At 47.7% G+C, this 25,756-nt stretch overlaps 11 non-coding genes across 11 annotated transcripts; 3 read left to right on the top strand and 8 right to left on the bottom strand.

Annotated features, from left to right (window-relative positions):
- Positions 1–1,557: 1,557 nt before the first annotated feature.
- On the bottom strand, positions 1,558–1,630 carry trnar-ccu (transfer RNA arginine (anticodon CCU)). The gene has a single exon. It is a non-coding gene; the product is annotated as a tRNA-Arg (tRNA).
- Positions 1,631–3,775: 2,145 nt separating this feature from the next.
- trnar-ccu (transfer RNA arginine (anticodon CCU)) lies at positions 3,776–3,848 on the bottom strand. The gene has a single exon. It is a non-coding gene; the product is annotated as a tRNA-Arg (tRNA).
- An 883-nt stretch (positions 3,849–4,731) lies between these two features.
- Positions 4,732–4,804, bottom strand: trnar-ccu (transfer RNA arginine (anticodon CCU)). The gene has a single exon. It is a non-coding gene; the product is annotated as a tRNA-Arg (tRNA).
- A 1,485-nt stretch (positions 4,805–6,289) lies between these two features.
- On the bottom strand, positions 6,290–6,362 carry trnar-ccu (transfer RNA arginine (anticodon CCU)). The gene has a single exon. It is a non-coding gene; the product is annotated as a tRNA-Arg (tRNA).
- A 1,903-nt stretch (positions 6,363–8,265) lies between these two features.
- Positions 8,266–8,338, top strand: trnal-cag (transfer RNA leucine (anticodon CAG)). Its single transcript has one exon. It is a non-coding gene; the product is annotated as a tRNA-Leu (tRNA).
- A 5,415-nt stretch (positions 8,339–13,753) lies between these two features.
- Positions 13,754–13,826, bottom strand: trnar-ccu (transfer RNA arginine (anticodon CCU)). The gene has a single exon. It is a non-coding gene; the product is annotated as a tRNA-Arg (tRNA).
- A 784-nt stretch (positions 13,827–14,610) lies between these two features.
- trnar-ccu (transfer RNA arginine (anticodon CCU)) lies at positions 14,611–14,683 on the bottom strand. Its single transcript has one exon. It is a non-coding gene; the product is annotated as a tRNA-Arg (tRNA).
- A 1,995-nt stretch (positions 14,684–16,678) lies between these two features.
- Positions 16,679–16,751, top strand: trnal-cag (transfer RNA leucine (anticodon CAG)). Its single transcript has one exon. It is a non-coding gene; the product is annotated as a tRNA-Leu (tRNA).
- Positions 16,752–20,463: 3,712 nt separating this feature from the next.
- On the bottom strand, positions 20,464–20,536 carry trnar-ccu (transfer RNA arginine (anticodon CCU)). The gene has a single exon. It is a non-coding gene; the product is annotated as a tRNA-Arg (tRNA).
- Positions 20,537–21,318: 782 nt separating this feature from the next.
- Positions 21,319–21,391, bottom strand: trnar-ccu (transfer RNA arginine (anticodon CCU)). Its single transcript has one exon. It is a non-coding gene; the product is annotated as a tRNA-Arg (tRNA).
- A 3,687-nt stretch (positions 21,392–25,078) lies between these two features.
- On the top strand, positions 25,079–25,151 carry trnaw-cca (transfer RNA tryptophan (anticodon CCA)). The gene has a single exon. It is a non-coding gene; the product is annotated as a tRNA-Trp (tRNA).
- Positions 25,152–25,756: the final 605 nt, after the last annotated feature.

Here is a 25,756-nt window from a genome sequence, read left to right as displayed (position 1 = left end):
ACAAACAATCTTTTAGATAAAGGTTACCAGATTGGGAAGAGCAAATGGGTCCATGCCAAGTTGTGTATCAAACAATTATGTTTCTGGGAAGGGGGTTAAAATAACAGAGGAGGGGTTGCTGAGGTGAGAGAAACTGGTGACATTTCAGAGGAATGAATTTGCCCAGAATCTTACAGACCATTCGGCCCCTTGTGCCTGTGCTGGGTTTTTTTGATGTTGGGGTCATCCAATCAAATTAAGTAATTATCCCCTCACTCATTCCCTTCTTTCTTCCAGCTTGCAAATATCCCCTTCAGTGTTTATTTATTCCCATTCCCTTCAATGTGGAAAGTTCTCATTGATTCTGCTCCCATCAGCTCGCTGCCAGGCATTGGGGAATTTCGAAAGAGAGCGGAGATAGATTCAAACTCCAATTAATTTTCATTGATTGGTTGAGATGGAATTGAGAGTTGTGAGGCAGAGAGAGAATGTTTTAAAAATACACACCACCCCAGATGGGACTCAAAACCATAATCACTGGTATTGGAGACCAGTGCCTTATCCATTGGGGCAACATAAGGAACTAGCCCCACCTAAGAACAGTCACACCTCAACACAATCACCACTGTCCAGGAATGATGATGTCATCACACAGGCTAATCAGCCAATCACATTGGACAATTCCCATAGACAGCAAGCCAGAAAATAATCAGAACGGTCCGATTATCCTTCACTTTTAATCATTCCAGAGAGAGTGAAATACAGGTTTGGAGAGACACAGGAGTTAAAGGTAGAAGCTGAAATATCACAAGAAATGTTCATGAATAACTTGTGCTGTTTGAGAAATCTTTGGATTATTTCATAATCTCCATTTAGCTCAAAGAGAATCCTCCAGCCTATTGAATCATCCTTCAACGCTAAAATAATCCATTCCAGGCAACACCCTCATCAATCCCCTTCGTACCCACTCCCGTGTGATCACTCCCTTCTTGTAATGCGGAAACCAGAGATCTATGCCATACTCTGGTAAGTGTAACTAATATCAGTGTGATTAGTGTAGATGTAGTGTAGTTTTGTCAGTGCAGACACGATGGGCTGAAGGGCCTCTTCTAGACTGTGTGATTCGATGATTCTATGACTCTGCCAGACTGGAAAGAAAGAATGGGTCGATGGTAAGTTGTTTATCAGGATAAAGATTTACGCATCTGGGGGTTGGGGATAAAAATAACAGGAGAGGCTGCAGAGCTGAGAGAAACAGGGAACATTTCAGATACATGAACTTGCCGAGAATCTTATACTGCAGAATGAGGCCATTCAGCCCATTGTGCCTGTCCTGGGTCTTTGAGAGTAAGGTTGATCACATTCCTTTGCTGTTTCCTCTTTACCTTCCCCAATGTTATGTTCCAGTGTTTATCCGATTGGCTGAATGTTGGAATTGAATGTGCTTCCAGCATCTCACTGCAGCCATGGGGATTTTTAAAGGGAGCAGATTGGAGCTGAAGTGGATTTGAATTGAGATCTTGAGATTGAATGGAGGGGTTTTGATGAGGCAGAGTGAGAAGATTTTAAAATTAGCAACACCCCAGATGGGACTCAAACCCACAATCCCTGGCTTAGGAGGCCAATGCCTTATCCATTAGGCCACTAGGGCTGCGAATGAGTGTGGGAAATTTGAATGTTTTAGCTGCCATGCTGTGATTTAAGTTCATTGCACAGCAAGAGAGTCTTTTACCTTTCAGAACCATTTCCTCTTTCTTACACCTCACGCACATCTTAAAAATGCAAATTATTGGGTGAGTAATGAATTGATTTCACCCCCATCCCATCATTCTCCCCCAACAGGACAGCAGATAAATCAATCCAACCATAACTCTGCACAGTAAGTAGTCTCACAACACCAGGTTAAAGGCCAACAGGTACACACCTGATGAAGGGGCAGCGCTCCGAAAGCTTGTGCTACCAAAGAAACCTGTTGGGCATTAACCTGGTGTTGTGTGATTACTTATTGTGCCCAACCCAGTCCAACGCCAGCAAATCCACATCATAAATCTGCACAAACAACGTTTCAGGTAAAGGTTACCGACCCCTTCTTTTCCTCCAGTCTGGTAGAGTCATAGAATCATCGAATCATACAGTCTAGAAGAGGCTTTTCATCCCCTTGTGTCTGCACTGACAAAACTACAATACATTTACACTAATCACACTGATATTAATCACACTTACCAGAGTACGACATAGATTTCTAGTCTCCGCATTACAAGAAGGGTACGAAGGGGATTGTGTCCATGCCAAGTTGTGTGACAAACATTTCTGTATCTGGGAAGGGGGTTAAAATAACAGGGGAGGGGTTGCTGAGGTGAGAGAAACTGGTGACATTTCAGAGGAATGAATTTGCCCAGAATCTTACAGACCATTCGGCCCCTTGTGCCTGTGCTGGTTTTTCTGATGTTGGGGCCATCCAATCAAATTAATTAATTATCCCCTCACTCATTTCCTTCTTTCTTCCAGCTTGCAAATTCCCCCTTCAATGTTTATTTATTCCCATTCCCTTCAATGTGGAAAGTTCTCATTGATTCTGCTTCCATCACCCACTGCCAGGCATTGGGGAATCTCGAAAGAGAGCAGAGATAGATTCAAACTCCAATTAATTTTCATTGATTGGTTGAGATGGAATTGAGAGTTGTGAGGCAGAGAGAGAATGTTTTAAAAATATACATCACCCCAGATGGGACTCAAAACCATAATCACTGGTTTTGGAGACCAGTGCCTTATCCATTAGGCTACTGAGGCAACATAAGGAACTAGCCCCGCCTAAGAACAGTCACACCTCAACACAATCACCACTGTCCAGGAATGATGATGTCACCACACAGTCTAATCAGTCAATCACATTGGACAATTCCCATAGACAGCAAAACAGAAAATAATCAGAACGGTACGATTATCCTTCACTTTTAATCATTCCACAGAGAGTGAAATACAGGTTTGGAGAGACACAGGAGTTAAAGGTAGAAGCTGAAATATCATAACAAATGTTCATGAATAACTTGTGCTATTTGAGAAATCTTTGGATTATTTCATAATCTCCATTTAGCGCAAACAGAATCCTCCAGCCTATTGAATCATCCTTCAGCGCTAAAATAATCCATTCCAGGCAACGCCCTCATCAATCCCCTTCGTACCCACTCCCGTGTGATCGCTCCCTTCTTGTAACGCGGAGACCAGAGATCTATGCCGTACTCTGGTAAGTGTAACTAATATCAGTGTGATTAGTGTAGATGTAGTGTAATTTTGTCAGTGCAGACACGATGGGCTGAAGGGCCTCTTCTAGACTGTGTGATTCGATGATTCTATGACTCTGCCAGACTGGAAAGAAAGAATGGGTCGATGGTAAGTTGTTTATCAGGATAAAGATTTATGCATCTGGGGGTTGGGGATAAAAGTAACAGGAGAGGCTGCAGAGGTGAGAGAAACAGGGAACATTTCAGATACATGAACTTGCCGAGAACCTTACACTGCAGAATGAGGCCATTCAGCCCATTGTGCCTGTCCTGGCTCTTTGGGAGTCGGGTTGATCACATTCCTTTGCTGTTTCCTCTTTACCTTCCCCAATGTTATGTCCCAGTGTTTATCCGATTGGCTGAATGTTGGAATTGAATGTGCTTCCAGCATCTCACTGCAGCCGTGGGGATTTTTAAAGGGAGCAGATTGGAGCTGAAGTGGATTTGAATTGAGATCTTGAGATTGAATGGAGGGGTTATGATGAGGCAGAGTGAGAAGATTGTAAAATTAGCAACACCCCAGATGGGACTCAAACCCACAATCCCTGGCTTAGGAGGCCAGTGCCTTATCCATTAGGCCACTGGGGCTGTGATTCAGTGTGTGAAATCTGGAGGTTTTAGCTGCCATGCTGTGATTTAAGTTCATTGCACAGCAAGAGAGACTTTTACCTTTCAGAACCATTTCCTCTTTCTTCCACCTCACGCACATCTTAAAAATGAAAATTATTGGGTGAGTTATGAATTGATTTCACCCCCATCCCATCATTCTCCCCCAACAGGACAGCAGATAAATCCATCCAACCCGAACTCTGCACAGTACGTATCTCATAACACCAGGTTAAAGTCCAACAGGTACTCACCTGATGAAGGGGCAGCGCTCCGAAAGCTCGTGCTACCAAATAAACCTGTTGGGCATTAACCTGGTGTTGTGAGATTACTTATTCTGCCCACCCCAGTCCAACGCCTGCAACTCCACATCATAAATCTGCACAGACAATCTTTTAGATAAAGGTTACCAGATTGGGAAGAGCAAATGGGTCCATGTCAAATGTGTAGCAAACATTTCTGTATCTGGGAAGGGGGTTAAAATAACAGGGGAGGGGTTGCTGAGGTGAGAGAAACTGCTGACAGTTCAGAGGAATTAATTTGCCCAGAATTGTACAGACCATTCAGCCCCTTGTGCCTGTGCTGGTTCTTTGACGTTGGGGCCATCCAATCTATTCATTAATTATCTTCACTCTCATTCCCTTCTTTCTTCCACCTTGTAAATTTCCCCTTCAGTGTTTATTTATTCCCATTCCCTTCAATGTGGAAAGTTCTCATTGATTCTGCTTCCATCAGCTCGCTGCCAGGCATTGGGGAATCTCGAAAGAGAGCAGAGATAGATTCAAACTCACATTAATTTTCATTGATTGGTTGAGATGGAATTGAGAGTTGTGAGGCAGAGAGATAATGTTTTAAAAATACACATCACCCCAGATGGGACTCGAACCCACAATCCCTGGCTTAGGAGGCCAGTGCCTTATCCATTAGGCCACTGGGCTGCACTGGTATGATGTAACAAAGAAGGAACTGTGTCACGTAATGTTGTTTAGTTTCACTTTTGCTTTTAGCAGAGCACATAGACACGGCTCTGCAGCCCTCATGGCTTCAAGTTTTATATCCTTACTCATCTGTCCAGGAGTTGGACAACACGCTACAAAAAATCAAACCCGGCCCTGCAGCCAGTCTGACAACATTCTTCCCGAGTTAGAACCATAGAACCATAGAAAATTACAGCTCAGAAACAGGCCTTTTGGCCCTTCTTGTCTGTGCCGAACCATTTTATGCCTAGTCCCACTGACCTGCACTTGGACCATATCCCTCCACACCCCTCTCATCCATGAACCCGTCCAAGTTTTTCTTAAATGTTAAAAGTGACCCCGCATTTACCACTTTATCCGGCAGCTCATTCCACACTCCCACCACTCTCTGCGTGAAGAAGCCCCCCCTAATATTCCCTTTAAACTTTTCTCCTTTCACCCTTAACCCATGCCCTCTGGTTTCTTTCTCCCCTAGCCTCAGCGGAAAAAGCCTGCTTGCATTCACTCTATCTATACCCATCAAAATCTTATACACCTCTATCAAATCTCCCCTCAATCTTCTACGCTCCAGGGAATAAAGTCCCAACCTATTCAATCTCTCTCTGTAACTCAGCTTCTCAAGTCCCGGCAACATCCTTGTGAACCTTCTCTGCACTCTTTCAATCTTATTTACATCCTTCCTGTAACTAGGTGACCAAAACTGTACACAATACTCCAAATTCGGCCTCACCAATGCCTTATATAACCTTACCATAACACTCCAACTTTTATACTCGATACTCCGATTTATAAAGGCCAATGTACCAAAGGCACTCTTTACGACCCTATCCACCTGTGACGTCACTTTTAGGGAATTCTGTACCTGTATTCCCTCAAACACTTTGGCTCACATGCCCACTGCTGGTTGGCTGAAATCCTCACAAGGGTTACCTGCAAGGGAAGGCTGCCTGAACCCTGGTGTTTGTCCAAAGTCATCGCCCTCCCAGAACCAGGCAAAGACCCAAACATACCTGCGAGCTTCCGAGCAATATCTCTGCTCTCTGTGTGCTGGAAGGTCTTGGAGTGTCTCATCTCACAGCGGATAGAGCCAGAGGTGGAGAAATTCCTGAAAGCTGAACAAACTGCCTTTCAGCGAGGGTGAAGCACAGACGACCAGGCCCTTGCCCTGACCACCTTCATTGACAAAGGCTTTGAAAATCACCTCAAAACAGGCACTGAATTTCTCAACCATTCCCTTTCAAATTCCCCTCCAGCGTGCAACTTTTCCCTTCACGTGTTTATCGAATTGCCTGAAGTGACTTCTTATTGAATGTGCTTCCATCATCTCACTGCAGCCACGGGGATTTGAAAGAGGGCAGATTGGAGCTGAAGTGAATTTGAATTGAGATAAAGCTGACACAGGGTTATGATGAGCCAGAGAGAGGGAGACTGTTTAAAAAAACACATCACCCCAGATGGGACTTGAACCCACAATCCCTGGCTTAGGAGGCCAGTGCCTTATCCATTAGGCCACTGGGGCCACCTTGTCCCATGGGTTAATCAAGGAGCAATTGAAAGTAGGCCATCGATGGCGACTTGACATCTCTGAAATGCCTCATGTTTCTCAAGGTGCGCATCGTGAATGATGTGGGGGAGGGAGGGTCGGTAACAGCGGATTTGACAGAGAGGGAGAGAGTGTTCAGGGAACACAAACCATTGACCAGATTAGCTGACATGGGGAGCAGGACGGGGTGTTGGTGCCTCACCAGTGTGTTGGCTGTAGGGTTGAGGGAATTAGATTCCGTTCCCATGAACAAGAGGGCACGAGCGGAGATTGGAGAGAAACTCGACAAAATAGACAAATTCAGGAGTGGGACAGCAGGAAATCTCCAAGGAAATCTCTTCTAGTCAGAGAGGCGGAAGGATGGAAGCCACATAGGCAGCTGAATGGATGTGGTCTCAATCTCTCAATCTTAGTGACCAAGGGCTTAATGGAGAGAGTCACAAGTGGTGAGGGCTGAGGGAGAGAGGATTTAAGGAGATGATTTTTTTGTGGAGTAGAGGTGGTTATCATTGCGTTCCAGGATGAATAGTAGCCAGATTTAGCCAAGGAGAGTACCAGCTGATAGCGTCCTCAGGGAGGTATCAGTGTGTGATGAACCCCAGGGGCCTAATGGTAGGGCTCTGGCCTCCTAAGCCAGGGAGTGTGGGTTTGTGGGGGTGATGGCCACTTAGTGATTGACACCATGGTGTTTCCAGCAGCAGATGCAATGGACGGTAAAGCCAGGAGGAGAAGCTTCATTCAGGAAGAAGGTGGCATCCTCGGTGAGCAAGCTTCAATCAAAGCCGTCATATCAACGTAATCCCTGTGGCACTCCTCTGATTAGCACCCACCGACCTGAGCCAGACCCTCTTATCACCACTCGCTGCTTCCTGTCTCTACCCATGTCAGAATATTACCTCCAACACCGTGATCTCCTACCTTGTGTAGACAGCTTTACTGTGGCACCTTATCAAATACCTTTTGAAAATCCAAATATACAACATCGACTGGTTCTCCTCTATCTACCCCGGCCGAGACCTCCTCAAAGAACCCGAGTAAATTTGTCAGACATGATTTCCCCTTCATGAAACCGTGCTGACTCTGCCTGATCAGATTTTGACCTTCCAATTGCATCGCCATTCTCTCCTGATTAATCGATTGGAATATTTTTCCAATCACTGAAGTTAGACTGTAGTTTCCTGCATTTTTCTCCTTCCCTTTTTGAATAAGGGTGCCACATTGGCAGCTTTCCAATCCATTGGCACGGTTCCGGAATCCAAGGATATTTGGATAATGACGACCAATGCATCCACACTCTCCGTAGATAACTCCTTTACGATCCTGTGGTGCAAACCATCAGCTCCCGGGGACTTGTCAGCCTTTAGTTTACCGAATATTAATTCCAGTCTTTACTACGTTCCCTTAATCATAGAATCCCTACAGTGCAGAAGGAGGCCTTTCAGCCCATTGGGCCAGCACCGACAACAATCCCACCTGTAACCCCACATATTTACCGTGCGAGTCCCCCTGGCAATTTAACACGGCCAATCATCCTAACCCGCACAGCTTTGGAGTGAGGGAGGAAACCGGAGCACCCGGAGGAAACCCATGCAGACACGGGGAGAATGTACAAACTCCACACAGACAGTGACCCAAGGCCGGAATTGAACCCGGGTCTCTGGCACTGAGGCAACAGTGTTAACCACTGTGCCACCCTGCTGCCCGTACAACGGGCTAGCTAACTGCAGGTTGTTGTTGTAGCTGGCTCCAGGATGTTGCAAGCGATGACAGATATGACGGTGAAAATCGTTTCCATTCATGATCAGAACTTTGAAACTCACCAAAGGTGAGGTGTTTCAAGTCTGTCAATTGGTCTTCAATGGAACATTGCACCACTCTTACGCCAGTGGCCTAATGGATAAGGCACTGGCCTCAGACGCCAGGAATTGTGGGTTCGAATCCCACCTGGGGTGGTGTGTATTTTAGGATTGCTGTCCCTTTCCTTCAACTCACACGCATTCTAAAAATATAAACGATTGGATGGGTAAGAAATTGATTTCATTCCCATTCTCCCCAACCTGACAGTAGATCATTTAAATCACACTCAGCAAGGCAAACCCTTCAGGTCAAGGTACCACTTTTGTGGCAGTGCGGTTCTACTTTTCAAGAAGGGTGGCAGAGATAAACCAGGGAATTCCCGACCAGCAAGTCTGACATCAGCAATGGGAAACTATTGGAGAAAATTCAGAAGGAGAGCATCTCTCTCCACTTGGAAAGGCAAGGTTTGATCAGGGATAGTCAGCATGGCTTCGTCAGGGGGAGGTCGTACCTAACGAATGGGCAGCACGGTGGCACAGTGGTTCGCACTGCTGCCTCACAGTGTCAGGGAGCTGGGTTCGATTCTGGCTCTCCCGTGTCTATGTGGGTTTCTTCCGGGGGCTCCGGTTTTCTCCCACAGATGTGCAGACTAGGTCAATTGGCCATGCTAAATTGCCCTTTAGCGTCAGGGGTTAGCAGAGTAAGTATGCGGGGTTACGGGAATAGGGCCTGGGTGGGATTGTGGTCGGTGCAGACTTGATGGACCAAATGGCCTCTTTCTGCACTGTGGGATTCTATGATTGACAGGGGTGCTAATAATGAAGAAGAAGGTCTTGTGTTGCAGGAAGATAGAGACGGAACGGTCAAATGGGCACATCAGTGGCAGATGGAATTTAACCCTGAAAAAAGTGTGAGATGATGCACTTTGGAAGGAGTAAGAAGACAAGGGAGCACGCAATGAATGGCAGGACACTAGGAAGCTCAGAGGAACAGATGGATCTTGGGGTGCTTGTCCACAGATCCCTGAAGGCAGCAGGACAGGTTAATAGGGTAGTTAAGAAGGCATATTGGACACCTGCCTCTATCAGTTGTGGCATAGATTATAAGGGTGGGATTGTGGGCTGGGTGGGAACTACCCAGCCTTCAGGAGAACAGTGACCAAGACACCACACAACCCTGCCACAGCAACCTCTGCAAGACGTGCCGGATCATCGACACAGATGCCATCATCTCACGTGAGAACACCATCCACCAGGTACACGGTACATACTCTTGCAACTCGGCCAACGTTGTCTACCTGATACGCTGCAAGAAAGGATGTCCCGAGGCATGGTACATTGGGGAAACTATGCAGACGCTGCGACAACGGATGAATGAACACCGCTCGACAATCACCAGGCAAGACTGTTCTCTTCCTGTTGGGGAGCACTTCAGCGGTCACGGGCATTCGGCCTCTGATATTCGGGTAAGCGTTCTCCAAGGCGGCCTTCGCGACATACGACAGCGCAGAGTCGCTGAGCAGAAACTGATAGCCAAGTTCCGCACACACGAGGACGGCCTCAACCGGGATATTGGGTTTATGTCACACTATTTGTAACTCCCACAGTTGCGTGGACCTGCAGAGTTTCACTGGCTGTCTTGTCTGGAGACAATACACATCTTTTTAGCCTGTCTTGATGCTCTCTCCACTCCCATTGTTTTGTTTCTTAAAGACTGGATTAGTTGTAAGTATTCGCATTCCAACCATTATTCATGTAAATTGAGTTTGTGTCTTTATAAGTTCTGTTTGTGAACAGAATTCCCACTCACCTGAAGAAGGGGCTCAGAGCCTCGAAAGCTTGTGTGGCTTTTGCTACCAAATAAACCTGTTGGACTTTAACCTGGTGTTGTTAAACTTCTTACATAGATTATAAGAGCAGGAATGTTATGATGGAGCTGTCCAAAACATTGGTGTAGCCCACAGCTAGAGTACTGTGTGCAGCTCTGGTCGCCTCACTATAGGAAGGATGTGATAGCACTGGGGAGAGTACAGAGGAGATTCACCAGGATGTTGCCTGGGACGGAGCATTTGAGCTATGAAGAGAGGCTGGATAGGCTGGGGTTCTCTCTACAGCAAAGGCTGAGGGGGGGGAGCTGATGGAGGTTTATAAGATTATGAGGGGTGTGGACAGGATGGATAGGAAGCAGCTGCCCCCCCCCCCCCACTTAGTTGAAGGGTCAATAATGAGGGGGCGGAGCTTTAAGGCGAGGGGCAGGAGATTTTGGGGGGATTTGAAGGAAGGTTTTTTCACCCAGAGGGTGGTGGGAATCTGGAATGCGCTGCCTGGGAGGGCAGTGGAGACCGGAAACCTCACAACCTTTAACAAGGAGCTGGATGAGGACTTGAAATGTCAGAACTTTCAAGGCTATTGGCTAAGAGCTGGAAAGTGGGGTTAGTGTAAATGTCGTGTAGTTTTGTCAGTGCAGACACGATGGGCCGAATGGCCTCTTCTACACTGTATGATTCGATGATTCTATGATTCTATCAGACTGGAAAGGAAGAATGGGCCGATGGTAAGTTGTGTATCAGGATAAAGATTGATGCATCTGCAGACATGGGGATTTTTAAAGAGAGCAAATTGGAGTTGTGGTTAATTTGAATTGAGGAGTTATGAGGAGCCAGAGTGAGAACATTTTGCCCCCAGATGGGGCTCAAACCCACAATCCCTCACAAAGCTTCCAGCTTGCAAATTTCCCCTTCAGTGTTTATTTATTCCCATTCCCTTCAATGTGGAAAGTTCTCATTGATTCATAGAACATAGAACATAGAACATTACAGCGCAGAACAGACCCTTCGGCCCACGATGTTGCACCGACCAGTAAAAAAAAAACTGTGACCCTCCAACCTAAACCAATTTCTTTTCGTCCATGAACCTGTCTACGGATCTCTTAAACGCCCCCAAACTAGGCGCATTTACTACTGATGCTGGCAGGGCATTCCAATCCCTCACCACCCTCTGGGTAAAGAACCTACCCCTGACATCGGTTCTATAACTACCCCCCCTCAATTTAAAGCCATGCCCCCTCGTGCTGGATTTCTCCATCAGAGGAAAAAGGCTATCACTATCCACCCTATCTAAACCTCTAATCATCTTATATGTTTCAATAAGATCCCCTCTTAGCCGCCGCCTTTCCAGCGAAAACAATCCCAAATCCCTCAGCCTCTCCTCATAGGATCTCCCCTCCATACCAGGCAACATCCTGGTAAACCTCCTCTGCACCCTCTCCAAAGCCTCCACATCCTTCCTGTAATGTGGGGACCAGAACTGCACACAGTACTCCAAGTGCGGCCGCACCAGAGTTGTGTACAGTTGCAACATAACGCTACGACTCCTAAATTCAATCCCCCTACCAATAAACGCCAAGACACCATATGCCTTCTTAACAACCTTATCTACTTGATTCCCAACTTTCAGGGATCTATGCACACATACACCTAGATCCCTCTGCTCCTCCACACTATTCAAAGTCCTCCCGTTAGCCCTATACTCAACACATCTGTTATTCCTACCAAAGTGAATTACCTCACACTTCTCCGCATTAAACTCCATCCGCCACCTCTCGGCCCAACTTTGCAACCTGTCTAAGTCTTCCTGCAAACTACGACACCCTTCCTCACTGTCTACCACACCACCGACTTTGGTGTCATCAGCAAATTTGCTAATCCACCCAACTATACCCTCATCCAGATCATTAATAAATATTACAAACAGCAGTGGCCCCAAAACAGATCCCTGAGGTACACCACTTGTAACCGCACTCCATGATGAATATTTACTATCAACCACCACCCTCTGTTTCCTATCCGCTAGCCAATTCCTGATCCAATTTCCTAGATCACCCCCAATCCCATACATCTGCATTTTCTGCAGAAGCCTACCATGGTGAACCTTATCAAACGCCTTACTAAAATCCATATATACCACGTCCACTGCCTTGCCCCCATCCACCTCCTTGGTCACTTTCTCAAAAAACTCAATAAGGTTAGTAAGGCACGACCTACCTGCCACAAAACCATGCTGACTATCACCTATCAATTCATTACTCTCCAAATAACTATAAATCCTATCCCTTATAATTTTTTCCAACATCTTGCCGACAACAGAAGTGAGACTCACCGGTCTATAATTCCCGGGGAAGTCTCTGTTCCCCTTCTTAAACAATGGGACAACATTCGCTAACCTCCAATCTTCTGGTACTATACCAGAGGCCAACGACGACCTGAAGATCAGAGCCAGAGGCTCTGCAATCACTTCTCTTGCCTCCCAGAGAATCCTTGGATAAATCCCATCCGGACCAGGGGATTTATCTATTTTCAGACCCTCCAGAATATCCTGCACATCCTCCTTATCAACTGTAATACTGTCTATTCTACTCCCTTGCAACCCAGTGTCCTCCTCAGCTATATTCATGTCCCCTTGCGTGAACACCGAAGAGAAATATTGGTTCAATGCTTCACCAATCTCCTCCGGTTCCACACATAACTTCCCTCTGCCATCTATAACTGGCCCTAAACTTGCCCTAACCAACCTTCTGTTCTTGACATACCTATAGAACGCCTTAGGATTCTCTTTAACCCTATCCGCCAAAGTCTTCTCATGTCCCCTTTTAGCCCTTCTAAGCTCGCTCTTCAACTCCCTCTTAGCCAATCTAAAGCTTTCTAGTGCACTACCCGAGTGCTCACGTCTCATCCGAACATAAGCCTCCTTTTTCTTTTTAACCAACAAAGAAACTTTTTTGGTGCACCACGGTTCCCTAGCCCTACCAATTCCTCCTTGCCTGACAGGGACATACCTATCACAGACTCGCAGTAGCTGCTCCTTGAAAAAACTCCACATGTCGGACGTTCCCAGTCCCTGTAATCTCCTAGTCCAACCTATGTTTCCTAATTCTCTCCTAATAGCCTCATAATTACCCTTCCCCCAGCTAAAACCACTGGCCCGAGGTTCATGCCTATCCCTTTCCATCACTAAGGTGAACGTAACCGAATTGTGGTCACTATCACCAAAATGCACACCAACTTCCAAGTCTAGCACCTGGTCTGGCTCATTTCCCAGCACCAGATCCAATATAGCCTCACCTCTAGTTGGCCTGTCTACATACTGAGTCAAAAAACCTTCCTGCACGCTTTGAACAAAAACTGACCCCTCTAACGAGCTAGAGCTATAACAATTCCAGTCAATATTAGTCAAGTTAAAATCCCCCATAACAATTGCCCTATTACTTTCACTCCTAAGCAGGATTGACTCCGCAATCCTTTCCTCAACCTCTCTAGAACTTTTAGGAGGTCTATAAAAGACTCCCAACAGGGTGACCTCTCCTCTCCTATTTCTAATCTCCGCCCATACTACCTCAACAGATAAGTCCTCATCAAACCTCCTCTCTGATTCTGCTTCCATCAGCTCGCTGCCAGGAATTGGAGAATCTCGAAAGAGAGTAGAGATAGATTCAAACTCACATTCATTTTCATTGATTGATTGAGATGGAATTGAGAGTGTGAGGCAGAGAGGGAATGTTTCAAAAATACACATCACCCCAGATGGGACTCAAACCCACAATCCCTGGCTTAGGAGGCCAGTGCCTTATCCATTAGGCCACTGGGACATCACTACCAAGTAATCATGAGGAAGGAACTGTGTCACGCAATGCTGTTTAGTTTCACTTTTGTTTTTAGCAGAGCACACAGACACGGCTCTGCAGCCCCCATGGCTTCAAGTTTTATATCCTTACTCACCTGTCCAGGAGTTGGACAACACGCTACAAAAAATCAAACCCAGCCCTGCAGCCGCTCTGACAACATTCTTCCCGAGTTCCTCAAACACTTTGGCCCACGTGCCCACTGCTGATTGGCTGAAATCCTCACAAGGGTGACCTGCAAGGGAAGGCTGCCTGAACCCTGGTGTTTGTCCAAAGTCATCGCCCTCCCAGAACCAGGCAAAGACCCAAACATACCTGCGAGCTACCGAGCAATATCTCTGCTCTCTGTGTGCTGGAAGGTCTTGGAGTGTCTCATCTCACAGCGGATAGAGCCAGAGGTGGAGAAATTCCTGAAAGCTGAACAAACTGCCTTTCAGCGAGGGTGAAGCACAGACGACCAGGCCCTTGCCCTGACCACCTTCATTGACAAAGGCTTTGAAAATCACCTCAAAACAGGCGCTGACTTTCTCAACCATTCCCATTCAAATTCCCCTCCAGCGTGCAACTTTTCCCTTCACGTGTTTATCGAATTGCCTGAAGTGAGTTCTTATTGAATGTGCTTCCATCATCTCACTGCAGCCACGGGGATTTGAAAGAGGGCAGATTGGAGCTGAAGTGAATTTGAATTGAGATAAAGCTGACACAGGGTTATGATGAGCCAGAGAGAGGGAGAATGTTTAAAAAAACACATCACCCCAGATGGGACTTGAACCCACAATCCCTGGCGTAGGAGGCCAGTGCCTTATCCATTAGGCCACTGGGGCCACCTTGTACCATGGGTCAATCAAAGAGCAATTGAAAGTAGGCCATCGATGGCGACTTGACATCTCTGAAATGCCTCATGTTTCTCAAGGTGCGCATCGTGAATGATGTGGGGGAGGGAGGGTCGGTAACAGCGGATTTGACAGAGAGGGAGAGAGTGTTCATGGAGCACAAACCATTGACCAGATTAGCTGACATGGGGAGCAGCACGGGACGTTGGTGGCTCACCAGTGTGTTGGCTGTTGGGTTGAGGGAATTTGATTCCGTTGCTATGAACAAGAGGGCACAAGCGGATATTGAAGAGAAACTCGAGAAAAATAGACAAATTCATGACTGGGACAATGGGAAATCTCCAAGGAAGTCTCTCCCAGTCAGCAAGGGGGAAGGATGGAAGCCACAAAGGCAGCTGGACGGATGTGGTCTCAATCTCTCAATCTCAGTGACCAAGGGCTTAATGGAGAGAGTCACAAGTGGTGAGGGCTGAGGGGGAGAGGATTTAAGGAGATGATTTGTTGTGGAGTAGAGGTGGTTATCATTGTGTTCCAGGATGAATAGTAGCCAGATTTAGCCAAGGAGAGTACCAGCTGATAGCGTCCTCAGGGAGGTATCAGTGTGTGATGAACCCCAGGGGCCTAATGGTAGGGCTCTGGCCTCCTAAGCCAGGGAGTGTGGGTTTGTGGGGTGATGTCCACTTAACGATTGACACCATGGTGTTTCCAGCAGCAGATGTAACGGACGGTAAAGCCAGGAGGAGAAGCTTCATTCAGGAAGAAGGTGGCATCCTCGGTGAGCAAGCTTCAATCAAAGCCGTCATATCAACGTAATCCCTGTGGCACTCCTCTGATTCGCACCCACCGACCTGAGTGAGATCCTCTTATCACCATTCGCTGCTTCCTGTCAGTTAGCCAATCCTCTCTACCCATATCAGAATATTGCCTCCAACACCATGACCTTGTGTAGTCGGCTTTAGTGTGGCACCTTATCAAATACCTTTTGAAAATCCAAATATACAACATCGACTGCTTCTCCTCTATCTACCCCAGCCGAGACCTCCTCAAAGAACCCTAGTAAATTTGACAGACGTGATTTCCCCTTCATGAAACCGTTATCATTGCGTTCCAGGATGAATAGTAGCCAGATTTAGCCAAGGAGAGTACCATCTGATAGTGTCCTCAGGGAGGTATCAGTATGTGATGAACTCTGCCTGATCAGATTTTGACTTTCCAATTGCATCGCCATTCTCTCCTGAATAATCGATTGGAATATTTTTCCAATCACTGAAGTTAGACTGTAGTTTCCTGTATTTTTCTCCTTCCCTTTTTGAATAAGGGTGCCACATTGGCAGCTTTCCAATCCTTTGGCACAGTTCCGGAATCCAAGGATATTTGGAAAATGACGACCAAGGCATCCACACTCTCCGTAGATAACTCCTTTACGATCCTGTGGTGCAAACCATCAGCTCCCGGGGACTTGTCAGCCTTTAACCCCTTTAGTTTACCTGATATTAATTCCAATCTTTACTACATTCCCTTAATCATAGAATCCCTACAGTGCAGAAGGAGGTCATTCAGCCCATTGGGCCGGCACCGACAACAATCCCACCTGTAACCCCACATATTTACCGTGCGAGTCCCCCTGGCAATTTAGCACGGCCAATCATCCTAACCCGCACAGCTTTGGAGTGAGGGAGGAAACCGGAGCACCCGGAGGAAACCCATGCAGACACGGGGAGAATGTACAAACTCCACACAGACAGTGACCCAAGGCCGGAATTGAACCCGGGTCTCTGGCACTGAGGCAACAGTGCCAACCACTGTGCCACCCTGCTGCCCGTACAACGGGCTAGCTAACTGCAGGTTGTTGTTGTAGCTGGCTCCAGGATGTTGCAAGCGATGGCAGATATGACGGTGAAAATCGTTTCCATTCACGATCAGAACTTTGAAACTCACCAAAGGTGAGGTGTTTCAAGTCTGTCAATTGACCTTAAATGGAATATTGCACCAGTGGCCTAATGGATAAGGCACTGGCCTCAGAAGCCAGGCATTGTGGGTTCGAGTCCCACCTGGGGTGGTGTGTATTTTAGGATCGCTGTCCCTTTCCTTCAACTCACACGCATTCTAAAAATATAAACGATTGGATGGGTAAGAAATTGATTTCATTCCCAGTCTCCCCAACCTGACAGTAGATCATTTAAATCACACTCAGCACAGCAAACCCTTCAGGTAAAGGTACCACTTTTGTGGCAGTGCGGTTCTACTTTTCAAGAAGGGTGGTGGAGATAAACCAGGGAATTCCCGACCAGTAACTCTGACATCAGCAATGGGAAACTATTGGAGAAAATTCTGAAGGAGAGCATCTCTCTCCACTTGGAAAGGCAAGGTTTGATCAGGGATAGTCAGCATGGCTTCGTCAGGGGGAGGCCGTACCTAACAAATGGGCAGCACGGTGGCACAGTGGTTCGCACTGCTGCCTCACAGCGCCAGGATCCAGAGCTCAATTCCCAGCTTGGGTCACTGTCTGTGTGGAGTTTGCACATTCTCCCCGTGTCTGCGTGGGTTTCCTCCGGGTGCTCCGGTTTCCTCCCACAGTCCAAAGATGTGCGGGTTAGGTTGATTGATCATGCTAAATTGTCCCTTAGTGCCAGGGGGTTTACAGGATAAATATGTGGGGTTACAGGAATAGGGACTGGGTGGGATTGTGGTCAGAGCAGACTGGATGGGACGAATGGCTTCCTTCCGCACTGCAGGGATTCTATGATCGACAGGGTGGTTAATAATGAAGAAGAAGGTCTTGTGTTGCAGGAAGATAGAGACGGAACGGTCAGATGGACAAATCAGTGGCAGATGGAATTTAACCCTGAAAAGTGTGAGTTGTTGCACTTTGAAAGGAGGAACAAGATAAGGGAGCACGCAATGAATGGCAGGACACGAGAAGCTCAGAGGAACAGTTGGATCTTGGGGTGCTTGTCCACAGATCCCTGAAGGCAGCAGAACAGGTTAACAGGATAGTTAAGAAGGCAGATTGGACACCTGCCTTTATCAGCTGTGGCATAGATTATAAGCCCTCCATATACACAGGATCTGCTCGGATGAGGAGGATCGTAACAGACGCTGAAAGATGCCCTCATAAGAACAGGATATGGCGCTCAACTCATCGATCGACAGTTCCGACGCGCCACAGCGTAAAACCGCCCCGACCTCCTCAGAAGACAAACACGGGACACGGTGGACAGAGTACCCTTCGTCGTCCAGTACTTCCCCGGAGCGGAGAAGCTGCGACATCTCCTCCGGAGCCTTCAACGTGTCATTGATGAAGACAAACATCTCGCCAAGGCAATCCCCACACCCACGTCTTGCCTTCAAACAACCGCACAACCTCAAACAGACCATTGTCCGCAGCAAACTACCCAGCCTTCAGGAGAACAGTGACCACGACACCACACAACCCTGCCACAGCAACCTCTGCAGGAGGTGCCGGATCATTGACACAGATGCCATCATCACACGTGAGAACACCATCCACCAGGTACACGGTACCTACTCTTCCAACTCTGCCAACGTTGTCTCCCTGATACGCTGCAGGAAAGGATGTCCCGAGGCATGGTACATTGGGGAAACCATGCAGACGCTATGACAACGGATGAATGAACACTGCTCGACAATCACCAGGCAAGACTGTTCTCTTCCTGTGGGGGAGCACTTCAGCGGTCACGGGCATTCAGCCTCTGATCTCCAGGTAAGCGTTCTCCAAGGCAGCCTTCACGACACACGACAGTGCAGAGTCGCTGAGCAGAGGCTGATAGCCAGGTTCCGCACACATGAGGACAGCCTCAACCGGGATATTGGGTTCATGTCACACTATCTGTAACCCCCAAAACTTGCCTGGATGTGCAAAATCTCACTAGCTGTCCGATCTAGAGACAATACACATCTCTTTAACCTGTGCTTAATGCTCCCTGAACTCACATTGTCAGTACCTTTAAGACTTGATTAGTTGTAAAGACTCACATTCCAATCATTATTCATGTAAATTGAGTTTGTGTCTTTGTGCCCTGTTTGTGATCAGAACTCCCACCCACCTGATGAAGGAACAGCCTGTTCCGAAAGCTAGTGGCTTTTGCTACCAAATAAACCTGTTGGACTTTAACATGGTGTTGTGAGACTTCTTACTGTGCATAGATTATAAGAGCAGGAATGTTATGATGGAGCTGTACAAAATTTTGGTTGGGCCACAGCTAGAGTACTGTGTGCAGCTCTGGTCGCCTCACGATAGGAAGGGTGCGATAGCACTGGGGAGAGTACAGAGGAGATTCACCAGGATGTTGCCTGGGACGGAGCATTTGAGCTATGAAGAGAGGTTGGATAGGCTGGGGTTTTCTCTACAGCAAAGGCTGAGGGGGGAGCTGATGGAGGTTTATAAGATTATGAGGGGTGTGGACAGGATGGATAGGAAGCAGCTGCCCCCCCCCCTCCCCTTGGTTGAAGGGTCAATAATGAGGGGGTGGAGCTTTAAGGCGAGGAGCAGGAGATTTTGGGGAATTTGAAGGAAGGTTTTTTCACCCAGAGGGTGGTGGGAATCTGGAATGCGCTGCCTGGGAGGGCAGTGGAGACCGGAAACCTCACAACCTTTAACAAGGAGCTGGATGAGGACTTGAAATGTCAGAACATTCAAGGCTATTGGCTAAGAGCTGGAAAGTGGGGTTAGTGTAGATGTCGTGTAGTTTTGTCAGTGCAGACACGATGGGCCGAATGGCCTCTTCTATACTGTATGATTCTATGATTCTATGACTCTATCAGACTGGAAAAAAAGGATGGGTTGATGGTAAGTTGTGTATCAGGATAAAGATTGATGCATCTGCAGCCATGGGGATTTTTAAAGAGAGCAAATTGGAGTTGTGGTTAATTTGAATTGAGGAGTTATGAGGAGCCAGAGTGAGAACATTTTGCCCCCAGATGGGGCTCAAACCCACAATCCCTCACAAAGCTTCCAGCTTGCAAATTTCCCCTTCAGTGTTTATTTATTCCCATTCCCTTCAATGTGGAAAGTTCTCATTGATTCTGCTTCCATCAGCTCGCTGCCAGGCATTGGGGAATCTCGAAAGAGGCATGGTACATTGGGGAAACCATGCAGACACTACGACAACGGATGAATGAACACCGCTCAACAATCACCAGGCAAGACTGTTCTCTTCCTGTGGGGAACACTTCAGCGGTCACGGGCATTCAGCCTTAGATCTTCAGGTAAGCGTTCTCCAAGGTGGCCTTCATGACACACGACAGCGCAGAGTCGCTGAGCAGAAACTGATAGCCAAGTTCCGCACACATGAGGACGACCTAAACCGGGATGTTGGATTTATGTCACATTATCAGTAACCCCCACAGCCTGCCTCCTGGGCTTGTAGAATCTCACTAGCTGTTCTGTCTGGAGACAATACACATCTCTTTAACCTGTGTTTCATGCTCCCTCCACCCAATTGTCTGTACCTTTAAGACCCGGCTGGCTGTAGGGATTCGCATTCTAATCAGTATTCTGTAACTTGATTTTGTGTCTCTGTGCACTGTTTGAGAGCACATTTCCACTCCATCTGACGAAGGAGCAGCGCTCTGAAAGCTTATGGTATTTTCTACCAAATAAACCTGTTGGACTTTAACCTGGTGTTGTGAGACTTCTTACTGGAATCTCGAAAGAGAGCAGAGATAGATTCAAACTCACATTAATTCTCATTGATTGAGATGGAATTGAGAGCTGTGAGGCAGAGAGAGAATGTTTTAAAAATATACATCACCCCAGATGGGGCTCGAACCCACAATCCCTGGCTTAGGAGGCCAGTGCCTTATCCATTAGGCCACTGGGGCTGCACTGGTATGATGCAACAAAGAAGGAAGTGTGAAAGGCAATGCTGTTTTGTTTCCCTGTTGCTTTTAGCAGAGCACACAGACACGGCTCTGCAGCCCTCATGGCTTCAAGTTTTATATCCTTACTCACCTGTCCAGGGGTTGGACAACACGCTACAAAAAATCAAACCCGGCCCTGCAGCCGCTCTGACAACATTCTTCCCGAGTTCCTCAAACACTTTGGCCCACGTGCCCACTGCTGATTGGCTGAAATCCTCACAAGGGTGACCTGCAAGGGAAGGCTGCCTGAACCCTGGTGTTTGTCCAAAGTCATCGCCCTCCCAGAACCAGGCAAAGACCCAAACATACCTGCGAGCTACCGAGCAATATCTCTGCTCTCTGTGTGCTGGAAGGTCTTGGAGTGTCTCATCTCACAGCGGATAGAGCCAGAGGTGGAGAAATTCCTGAAAGCTGAACAAACTGCCTTTCAGCGAGGGTGAAGCACAGACGACCAGGCCCTTGCCCTGACCACCTTCATTGACAAAGGCTTTGAAAATCACCTCAAAACAGGCACTGACTTTCTCAACCATTCCCTTTCAAATTCCCCTCCAGCGTGCAACTTTTCCCTTCATGTGTTTATCGAATTGCCTGAAGTGAGTTCTTATTGAATGTGCTTCCATCATCTCACTGCAGCCACGGGGATTTGAAAGAGGGCAGATTGGAGCTGAAGTGAATTTGAATTGAGATAAAGCTGACACAGGGTTATGATGAGCCAGAGAGAGAATGTGTTTAAAAATACACATCACCCCAGATGGGACTTGAACCCACAATCCCTGGCGTAGGAGGCCAGTGCCTTATCCATTAGGCCACTGGGGCCACCTTGTACCATGGGTCAATTAAAGAGCAATTGAAAGTAGGCCACCGATGGTGACTTGACATCTCTGAAATGCCTCATGTTTCTCAAGGTGCGCATCGTGAATGATGTGGGGGAGGGAGGGTCGGTAACAGCGGATTTGACAGAGAGGGAGAGAGTGTTCAGGGAGCACAAACCATTGACCAGATTAGCTGACATGGGGAGCAGCACGGGACGTTGGTGGCTCACCAGTGTGTTGGCTGTTGGGTTGAGGGAATTAGTGTGGTGAACCATCGTTGGTTCCCACTGGATAGTACTGAGCCAGGGTCTGGCCAGTACTACAAGGATGTACATATGTTACTGTTGGGTTGTGCTACTTGTTGCTGTTGGGGTTAGGGTGGGGTTGTTACACCTTTGTACTGTAGTGTTGTGGTACATCCCAGTCGGGCTCCGCCTCCTGGGAGAGGTATCAAAGTCCCTGCTCTGGCTGGGACCCCTTCAGTCTGGGATCGTGTATATAATTATTGGCTGCTTCATTACAGTAAATAAAAGCCTTTTATTTCCCGAGCATCTAGCCTCGTGTTTGATAACGCGCATCAATTTTATTTACTGTTGTTAAACTCTCGTCGAAGAAAAAAAAAGAGAGTATGGAGCAGATCCTGAAGCCGGAACGCCTTACACTAGATCCACGTGCGGTGGGCACCTCTAACACCTTCGACCACTGGCTGAAGTGCTTCGAAGACTACCTGGCAGCCTCCGCAGCGGTCACCACAGATGATGACAGACTCCGGGTCCTCCATGCGAGGGTAAGCGACACTGTCTACCTCGCGATCCGTGCGGCCACCGATTATACTAAGGCCCTCGAGCATCTGAAGAAGCGTTATATCAAACCGCCCAATGAAATACACGCTCGTTACCTCTTAGCCACTCGACGACGGCAGTCTGGCGAAATGATGGAGGAATATGCGAACGAGCTCCTACAGCTAGCCAGGGGCTGTAACTGCAAAGCAGTGTCGGCTGAGCAGAGTATGAACGACCTCGCCCGAGATGCGTTTGTGGCGGGAGTCGGATCGTCGTACATTCGACTTAAACTACTGGAGAAAGGTAACCTTGACCTTACCCAGGCAATCGAGCGAGCGGAGATGCTCGAGACGGCCTCCAAAAGCTTAGTATTGTATCCGGAGGACCACGTGGAGAAAACGTGGCAGGAGCAGTCGCCAATCCCTCCTCGTCCCTCGGGTCGAACAGGTCCATCTCCTCCACGCCAACCCTCAGTATGCCTATGTGGCATACCCTGATGGGCGAGAGGACACGGTCTCGATCCAAGACCTGGCGCCAGCAGGGGACGTAGCAACCCCTGTCATACCCCCTGTTACAAACCCCTTAACTCTTGTTTCTCCCCCGGACACGGCGCGGGCAGCATCGGGACCATTGCTGAACCCTTTTACTCCCGTGTACAGCTTGCCTGAGTCCAGAAGATGGTCGCCACTGCAGGGCGTGTCAGGACCCCATGGACTACCGTCACCTCAGGGTCAACCGGCCTGTGAGTCCGTGGAAGAACAGCTGGACGCCGCCTTGGGGAGAACGCCACCGCAAGTGCCTACTCCGGTGTCACCGCCGGTATTGAGGAGGTCACAACGACAGTGCGGTCCCCCTGACCGTCTGAACTTATAGACTGATGACACCTTATTCTGTTTTTGTACCCCGCCAGCCTTTGTTCTCAAAGGAGGGGTGAATGTGGTGAACCATCGTTGGTTCCCACTGGATAGTACTGAGCCAGGGTCTGGCCAGTACTACAAGGATGTACATATGTTACTGTTGGGTTGTGCTACTTGTTGCTGTTGGGGTTAGGGTGGGGTTGTTACACCTTTGTACTGTAGTGTTGTGGTACATCCCAGTCGGGCTCCGCCTCCTGGGAGAGGTATAAAAGTCCCTGCTCTGGCTGGGACCCCTTCAGTCTGGGATCGTGTATATAATTATTGGCTGCTTCATTACAGCAAATAAAAGCCTTTTATTTCCCGAGCATCTAGCCTCGTGTTTGATAACGCGCATCAATTAGATTCCGTTCCCATGAACAAGAGGGCACGAACGGAGATTGTAGAAAAACCTGACAAAATAGACAAATTCAGGTGTGGGACAGCAGCAAATCTCCAAGGAAATCTCTCCTAGTCAGAGAGATGGAAGGATGGAAGCCACATAGGCAGCTGAATGGACGTGGTCTCAATTTCTCAATCTTAGTGACCAAGGGCTTAATGAAGAGACTCACAAGTGGTGAGGGCTGAGGGAGAGAGGATTTAAGGAGTTGATTCTTTGTGGAGTAGAGGTGGTTATCATTGCGTTCCAGGATGAATAGTAGCCAGATTTAGCCGAGGGGATTAGCAGCTGATAGTGTCCTCAGGGAGGTATCAGTGTGTGATGAACCCCAGGGGCGTAATGGTAAGGCTCTGGCCTCCTAAGCCAGGGAGTGTGGGTTGTGGGGTGATGGCCACTTAATGATTGATACCATGGTGTTTCCAGCAGCAGATGTAATGGACAGTAAAGCCAGGAGGAGAAGCTTCATTCAGGAAAAAGGTGGCATCCTCGGTGAGCAAGCTTCAATCAAAGCCGTCATATCAACGTAATCCCTGTGGCACTCCTCTGATTAGCACCCACCGACCTGAGCGAGACCCTCTTATCACCATTCGCTGCTTCCTGTCTCTCCCCATGTCAGAATATTACCTCCAACACCGTGATCTCCTACCTTGTGTAGACGGCGTTACTGTGGCACCTTATCAAATACCTTTTGAAAATCCAAATATACAACATCGACTGGTTCTCCTCTATCTACCCCGGCCGAGACCTTCTCAAAGAACCCGAGTAAATTTGTCAGTCATGATTTCCCCTTCATGAAACCGTGCTGACTCTGCCTGATCAGATTTTGACCTTCCAATTGCATCGCCATTCTCTCCTGAATAATCGATTGGAATATTTTTCCAATCACTGAAGTTAGACTGTAGTTTCCTGCATTTTTCTCCGTCCCTTTTTGAGTAAGGATGCCACATTGGCAGCTTTCCAATCCTTTGGCACGGTTCCAGAATCCAAGGATATTTGGAAAATAACGACCAATGCATCCACACTCTCCGTAGATAACTCCTTTACGATCCTGGGGTGCAAACCATCAGCTCCCGGGGACTTGTCAGCCTTTAACCCCTTTAGTTTACCTGATATTAATTCCAATCTTTACTACATTCCTTTAATCATAGAATCCCTACAGTGCTGAAGGAGTTCATTCAACCCATTGAGCCAGCACCGACAACAATCCCACCTGTAACCCCTCATATTTACCGTGCGAGTCCCCCTGGCAATTTAACACGGCCAATCATCCTAACCCGCACAGCTTTGGAGTGAGGGAGGAAACCGGAGCACCCGGAGGAAACCCATGCAGACACGGGGAGAATGTACAAACTCCACACAGACAGTGACCCAAGGCTGGAATTGAACCCGAGTCTCTGGCACTGAGGCAACAGTGTTAACCACTGTGCCACCCTGCTGCCCGTACAACGGGCTAGCTAACTGCAGGTTGTTGTTGTAGCTGGCTCCAGGATGTTGCAAGCGATGGCAGATATGATGGTGAAAATCGTTTCCAATCATGATCAGAACTTTGAAACTCACCAAAGGTGAGGTGTTTCAAGTCTGTCAATTGATCTTCGATGGAACATTGCACCACTGTTACTCCAGTGGCCTAATGGATAAGGCATTGGCCTCCAAAGCCAGGGATTGTGGGTTCGAGTCCCACCTGGGGTGGTGTGCCTTTTAGGTTCACTGTCCCTTTCCTTCAACTCACACACATTCTAAAAATACAAATGATTGGATGGGTAAGAAATTGATTTCATTCCCATTCTCCCCAACCTGACAGTAGATCATTTAAATCACACTCAGCACAGCAAACCCTTCAGGTAAAGGTACCACTTTTGTGGCAGAGCGGTTCTACTTTTCAAGAAGGGTGGCAGAGATAAACCAGGGAATTCCCGACCAGTAACTCTGACATCAGCAATGGGAAACTATTGGAGAAAATTCTGAAGGAGAGCATCTCTGTCCACTTGGAAAGGCAAGGATCAGGGATAGTCAGCATGGCTTCGTCAGGGGGAGGTCGTACCTAACAAATGGGCAGCATGGTGGCACAGTGGCACAGGCTTGGAGGGCCGAAGGGCCTGTTTCCTGTGCTGTACCGTTCTTTGTTCTTTGGTTCGCACTGCTGCCTCACAGTATCAGGAAGCTGGGTTCGATCCTGGCTCTCCCGTGTCTATGTGGGTTTCCTCTGGGGGCTCTGGTTTTCTCCCACAGATGTGCAGATTAGGTCAATTGGCCATGCTAAATTGCCCTTTAGTGTCGGGGGTTAGCAGGGTAAG

Source organism: Mustelus asterias, chromosome 21 (genome assembly GCF_964213995.1).
Source record: "Mustelus asterias chromosome 21, sMusAst1.hap1.1, whole genome shotgun sequence".
NCBI lineage: Eukaryota > Metazoa > Chordata > Chondrichthyes > Carcharhiniformes > Triakidae > Mustelus > Mustelus asterias.
The sequence above is the reverse complement of the archived record's forward strand: the minus strand, read 5'-3'. Positions and strand labels throughout refer to the sequence as shown.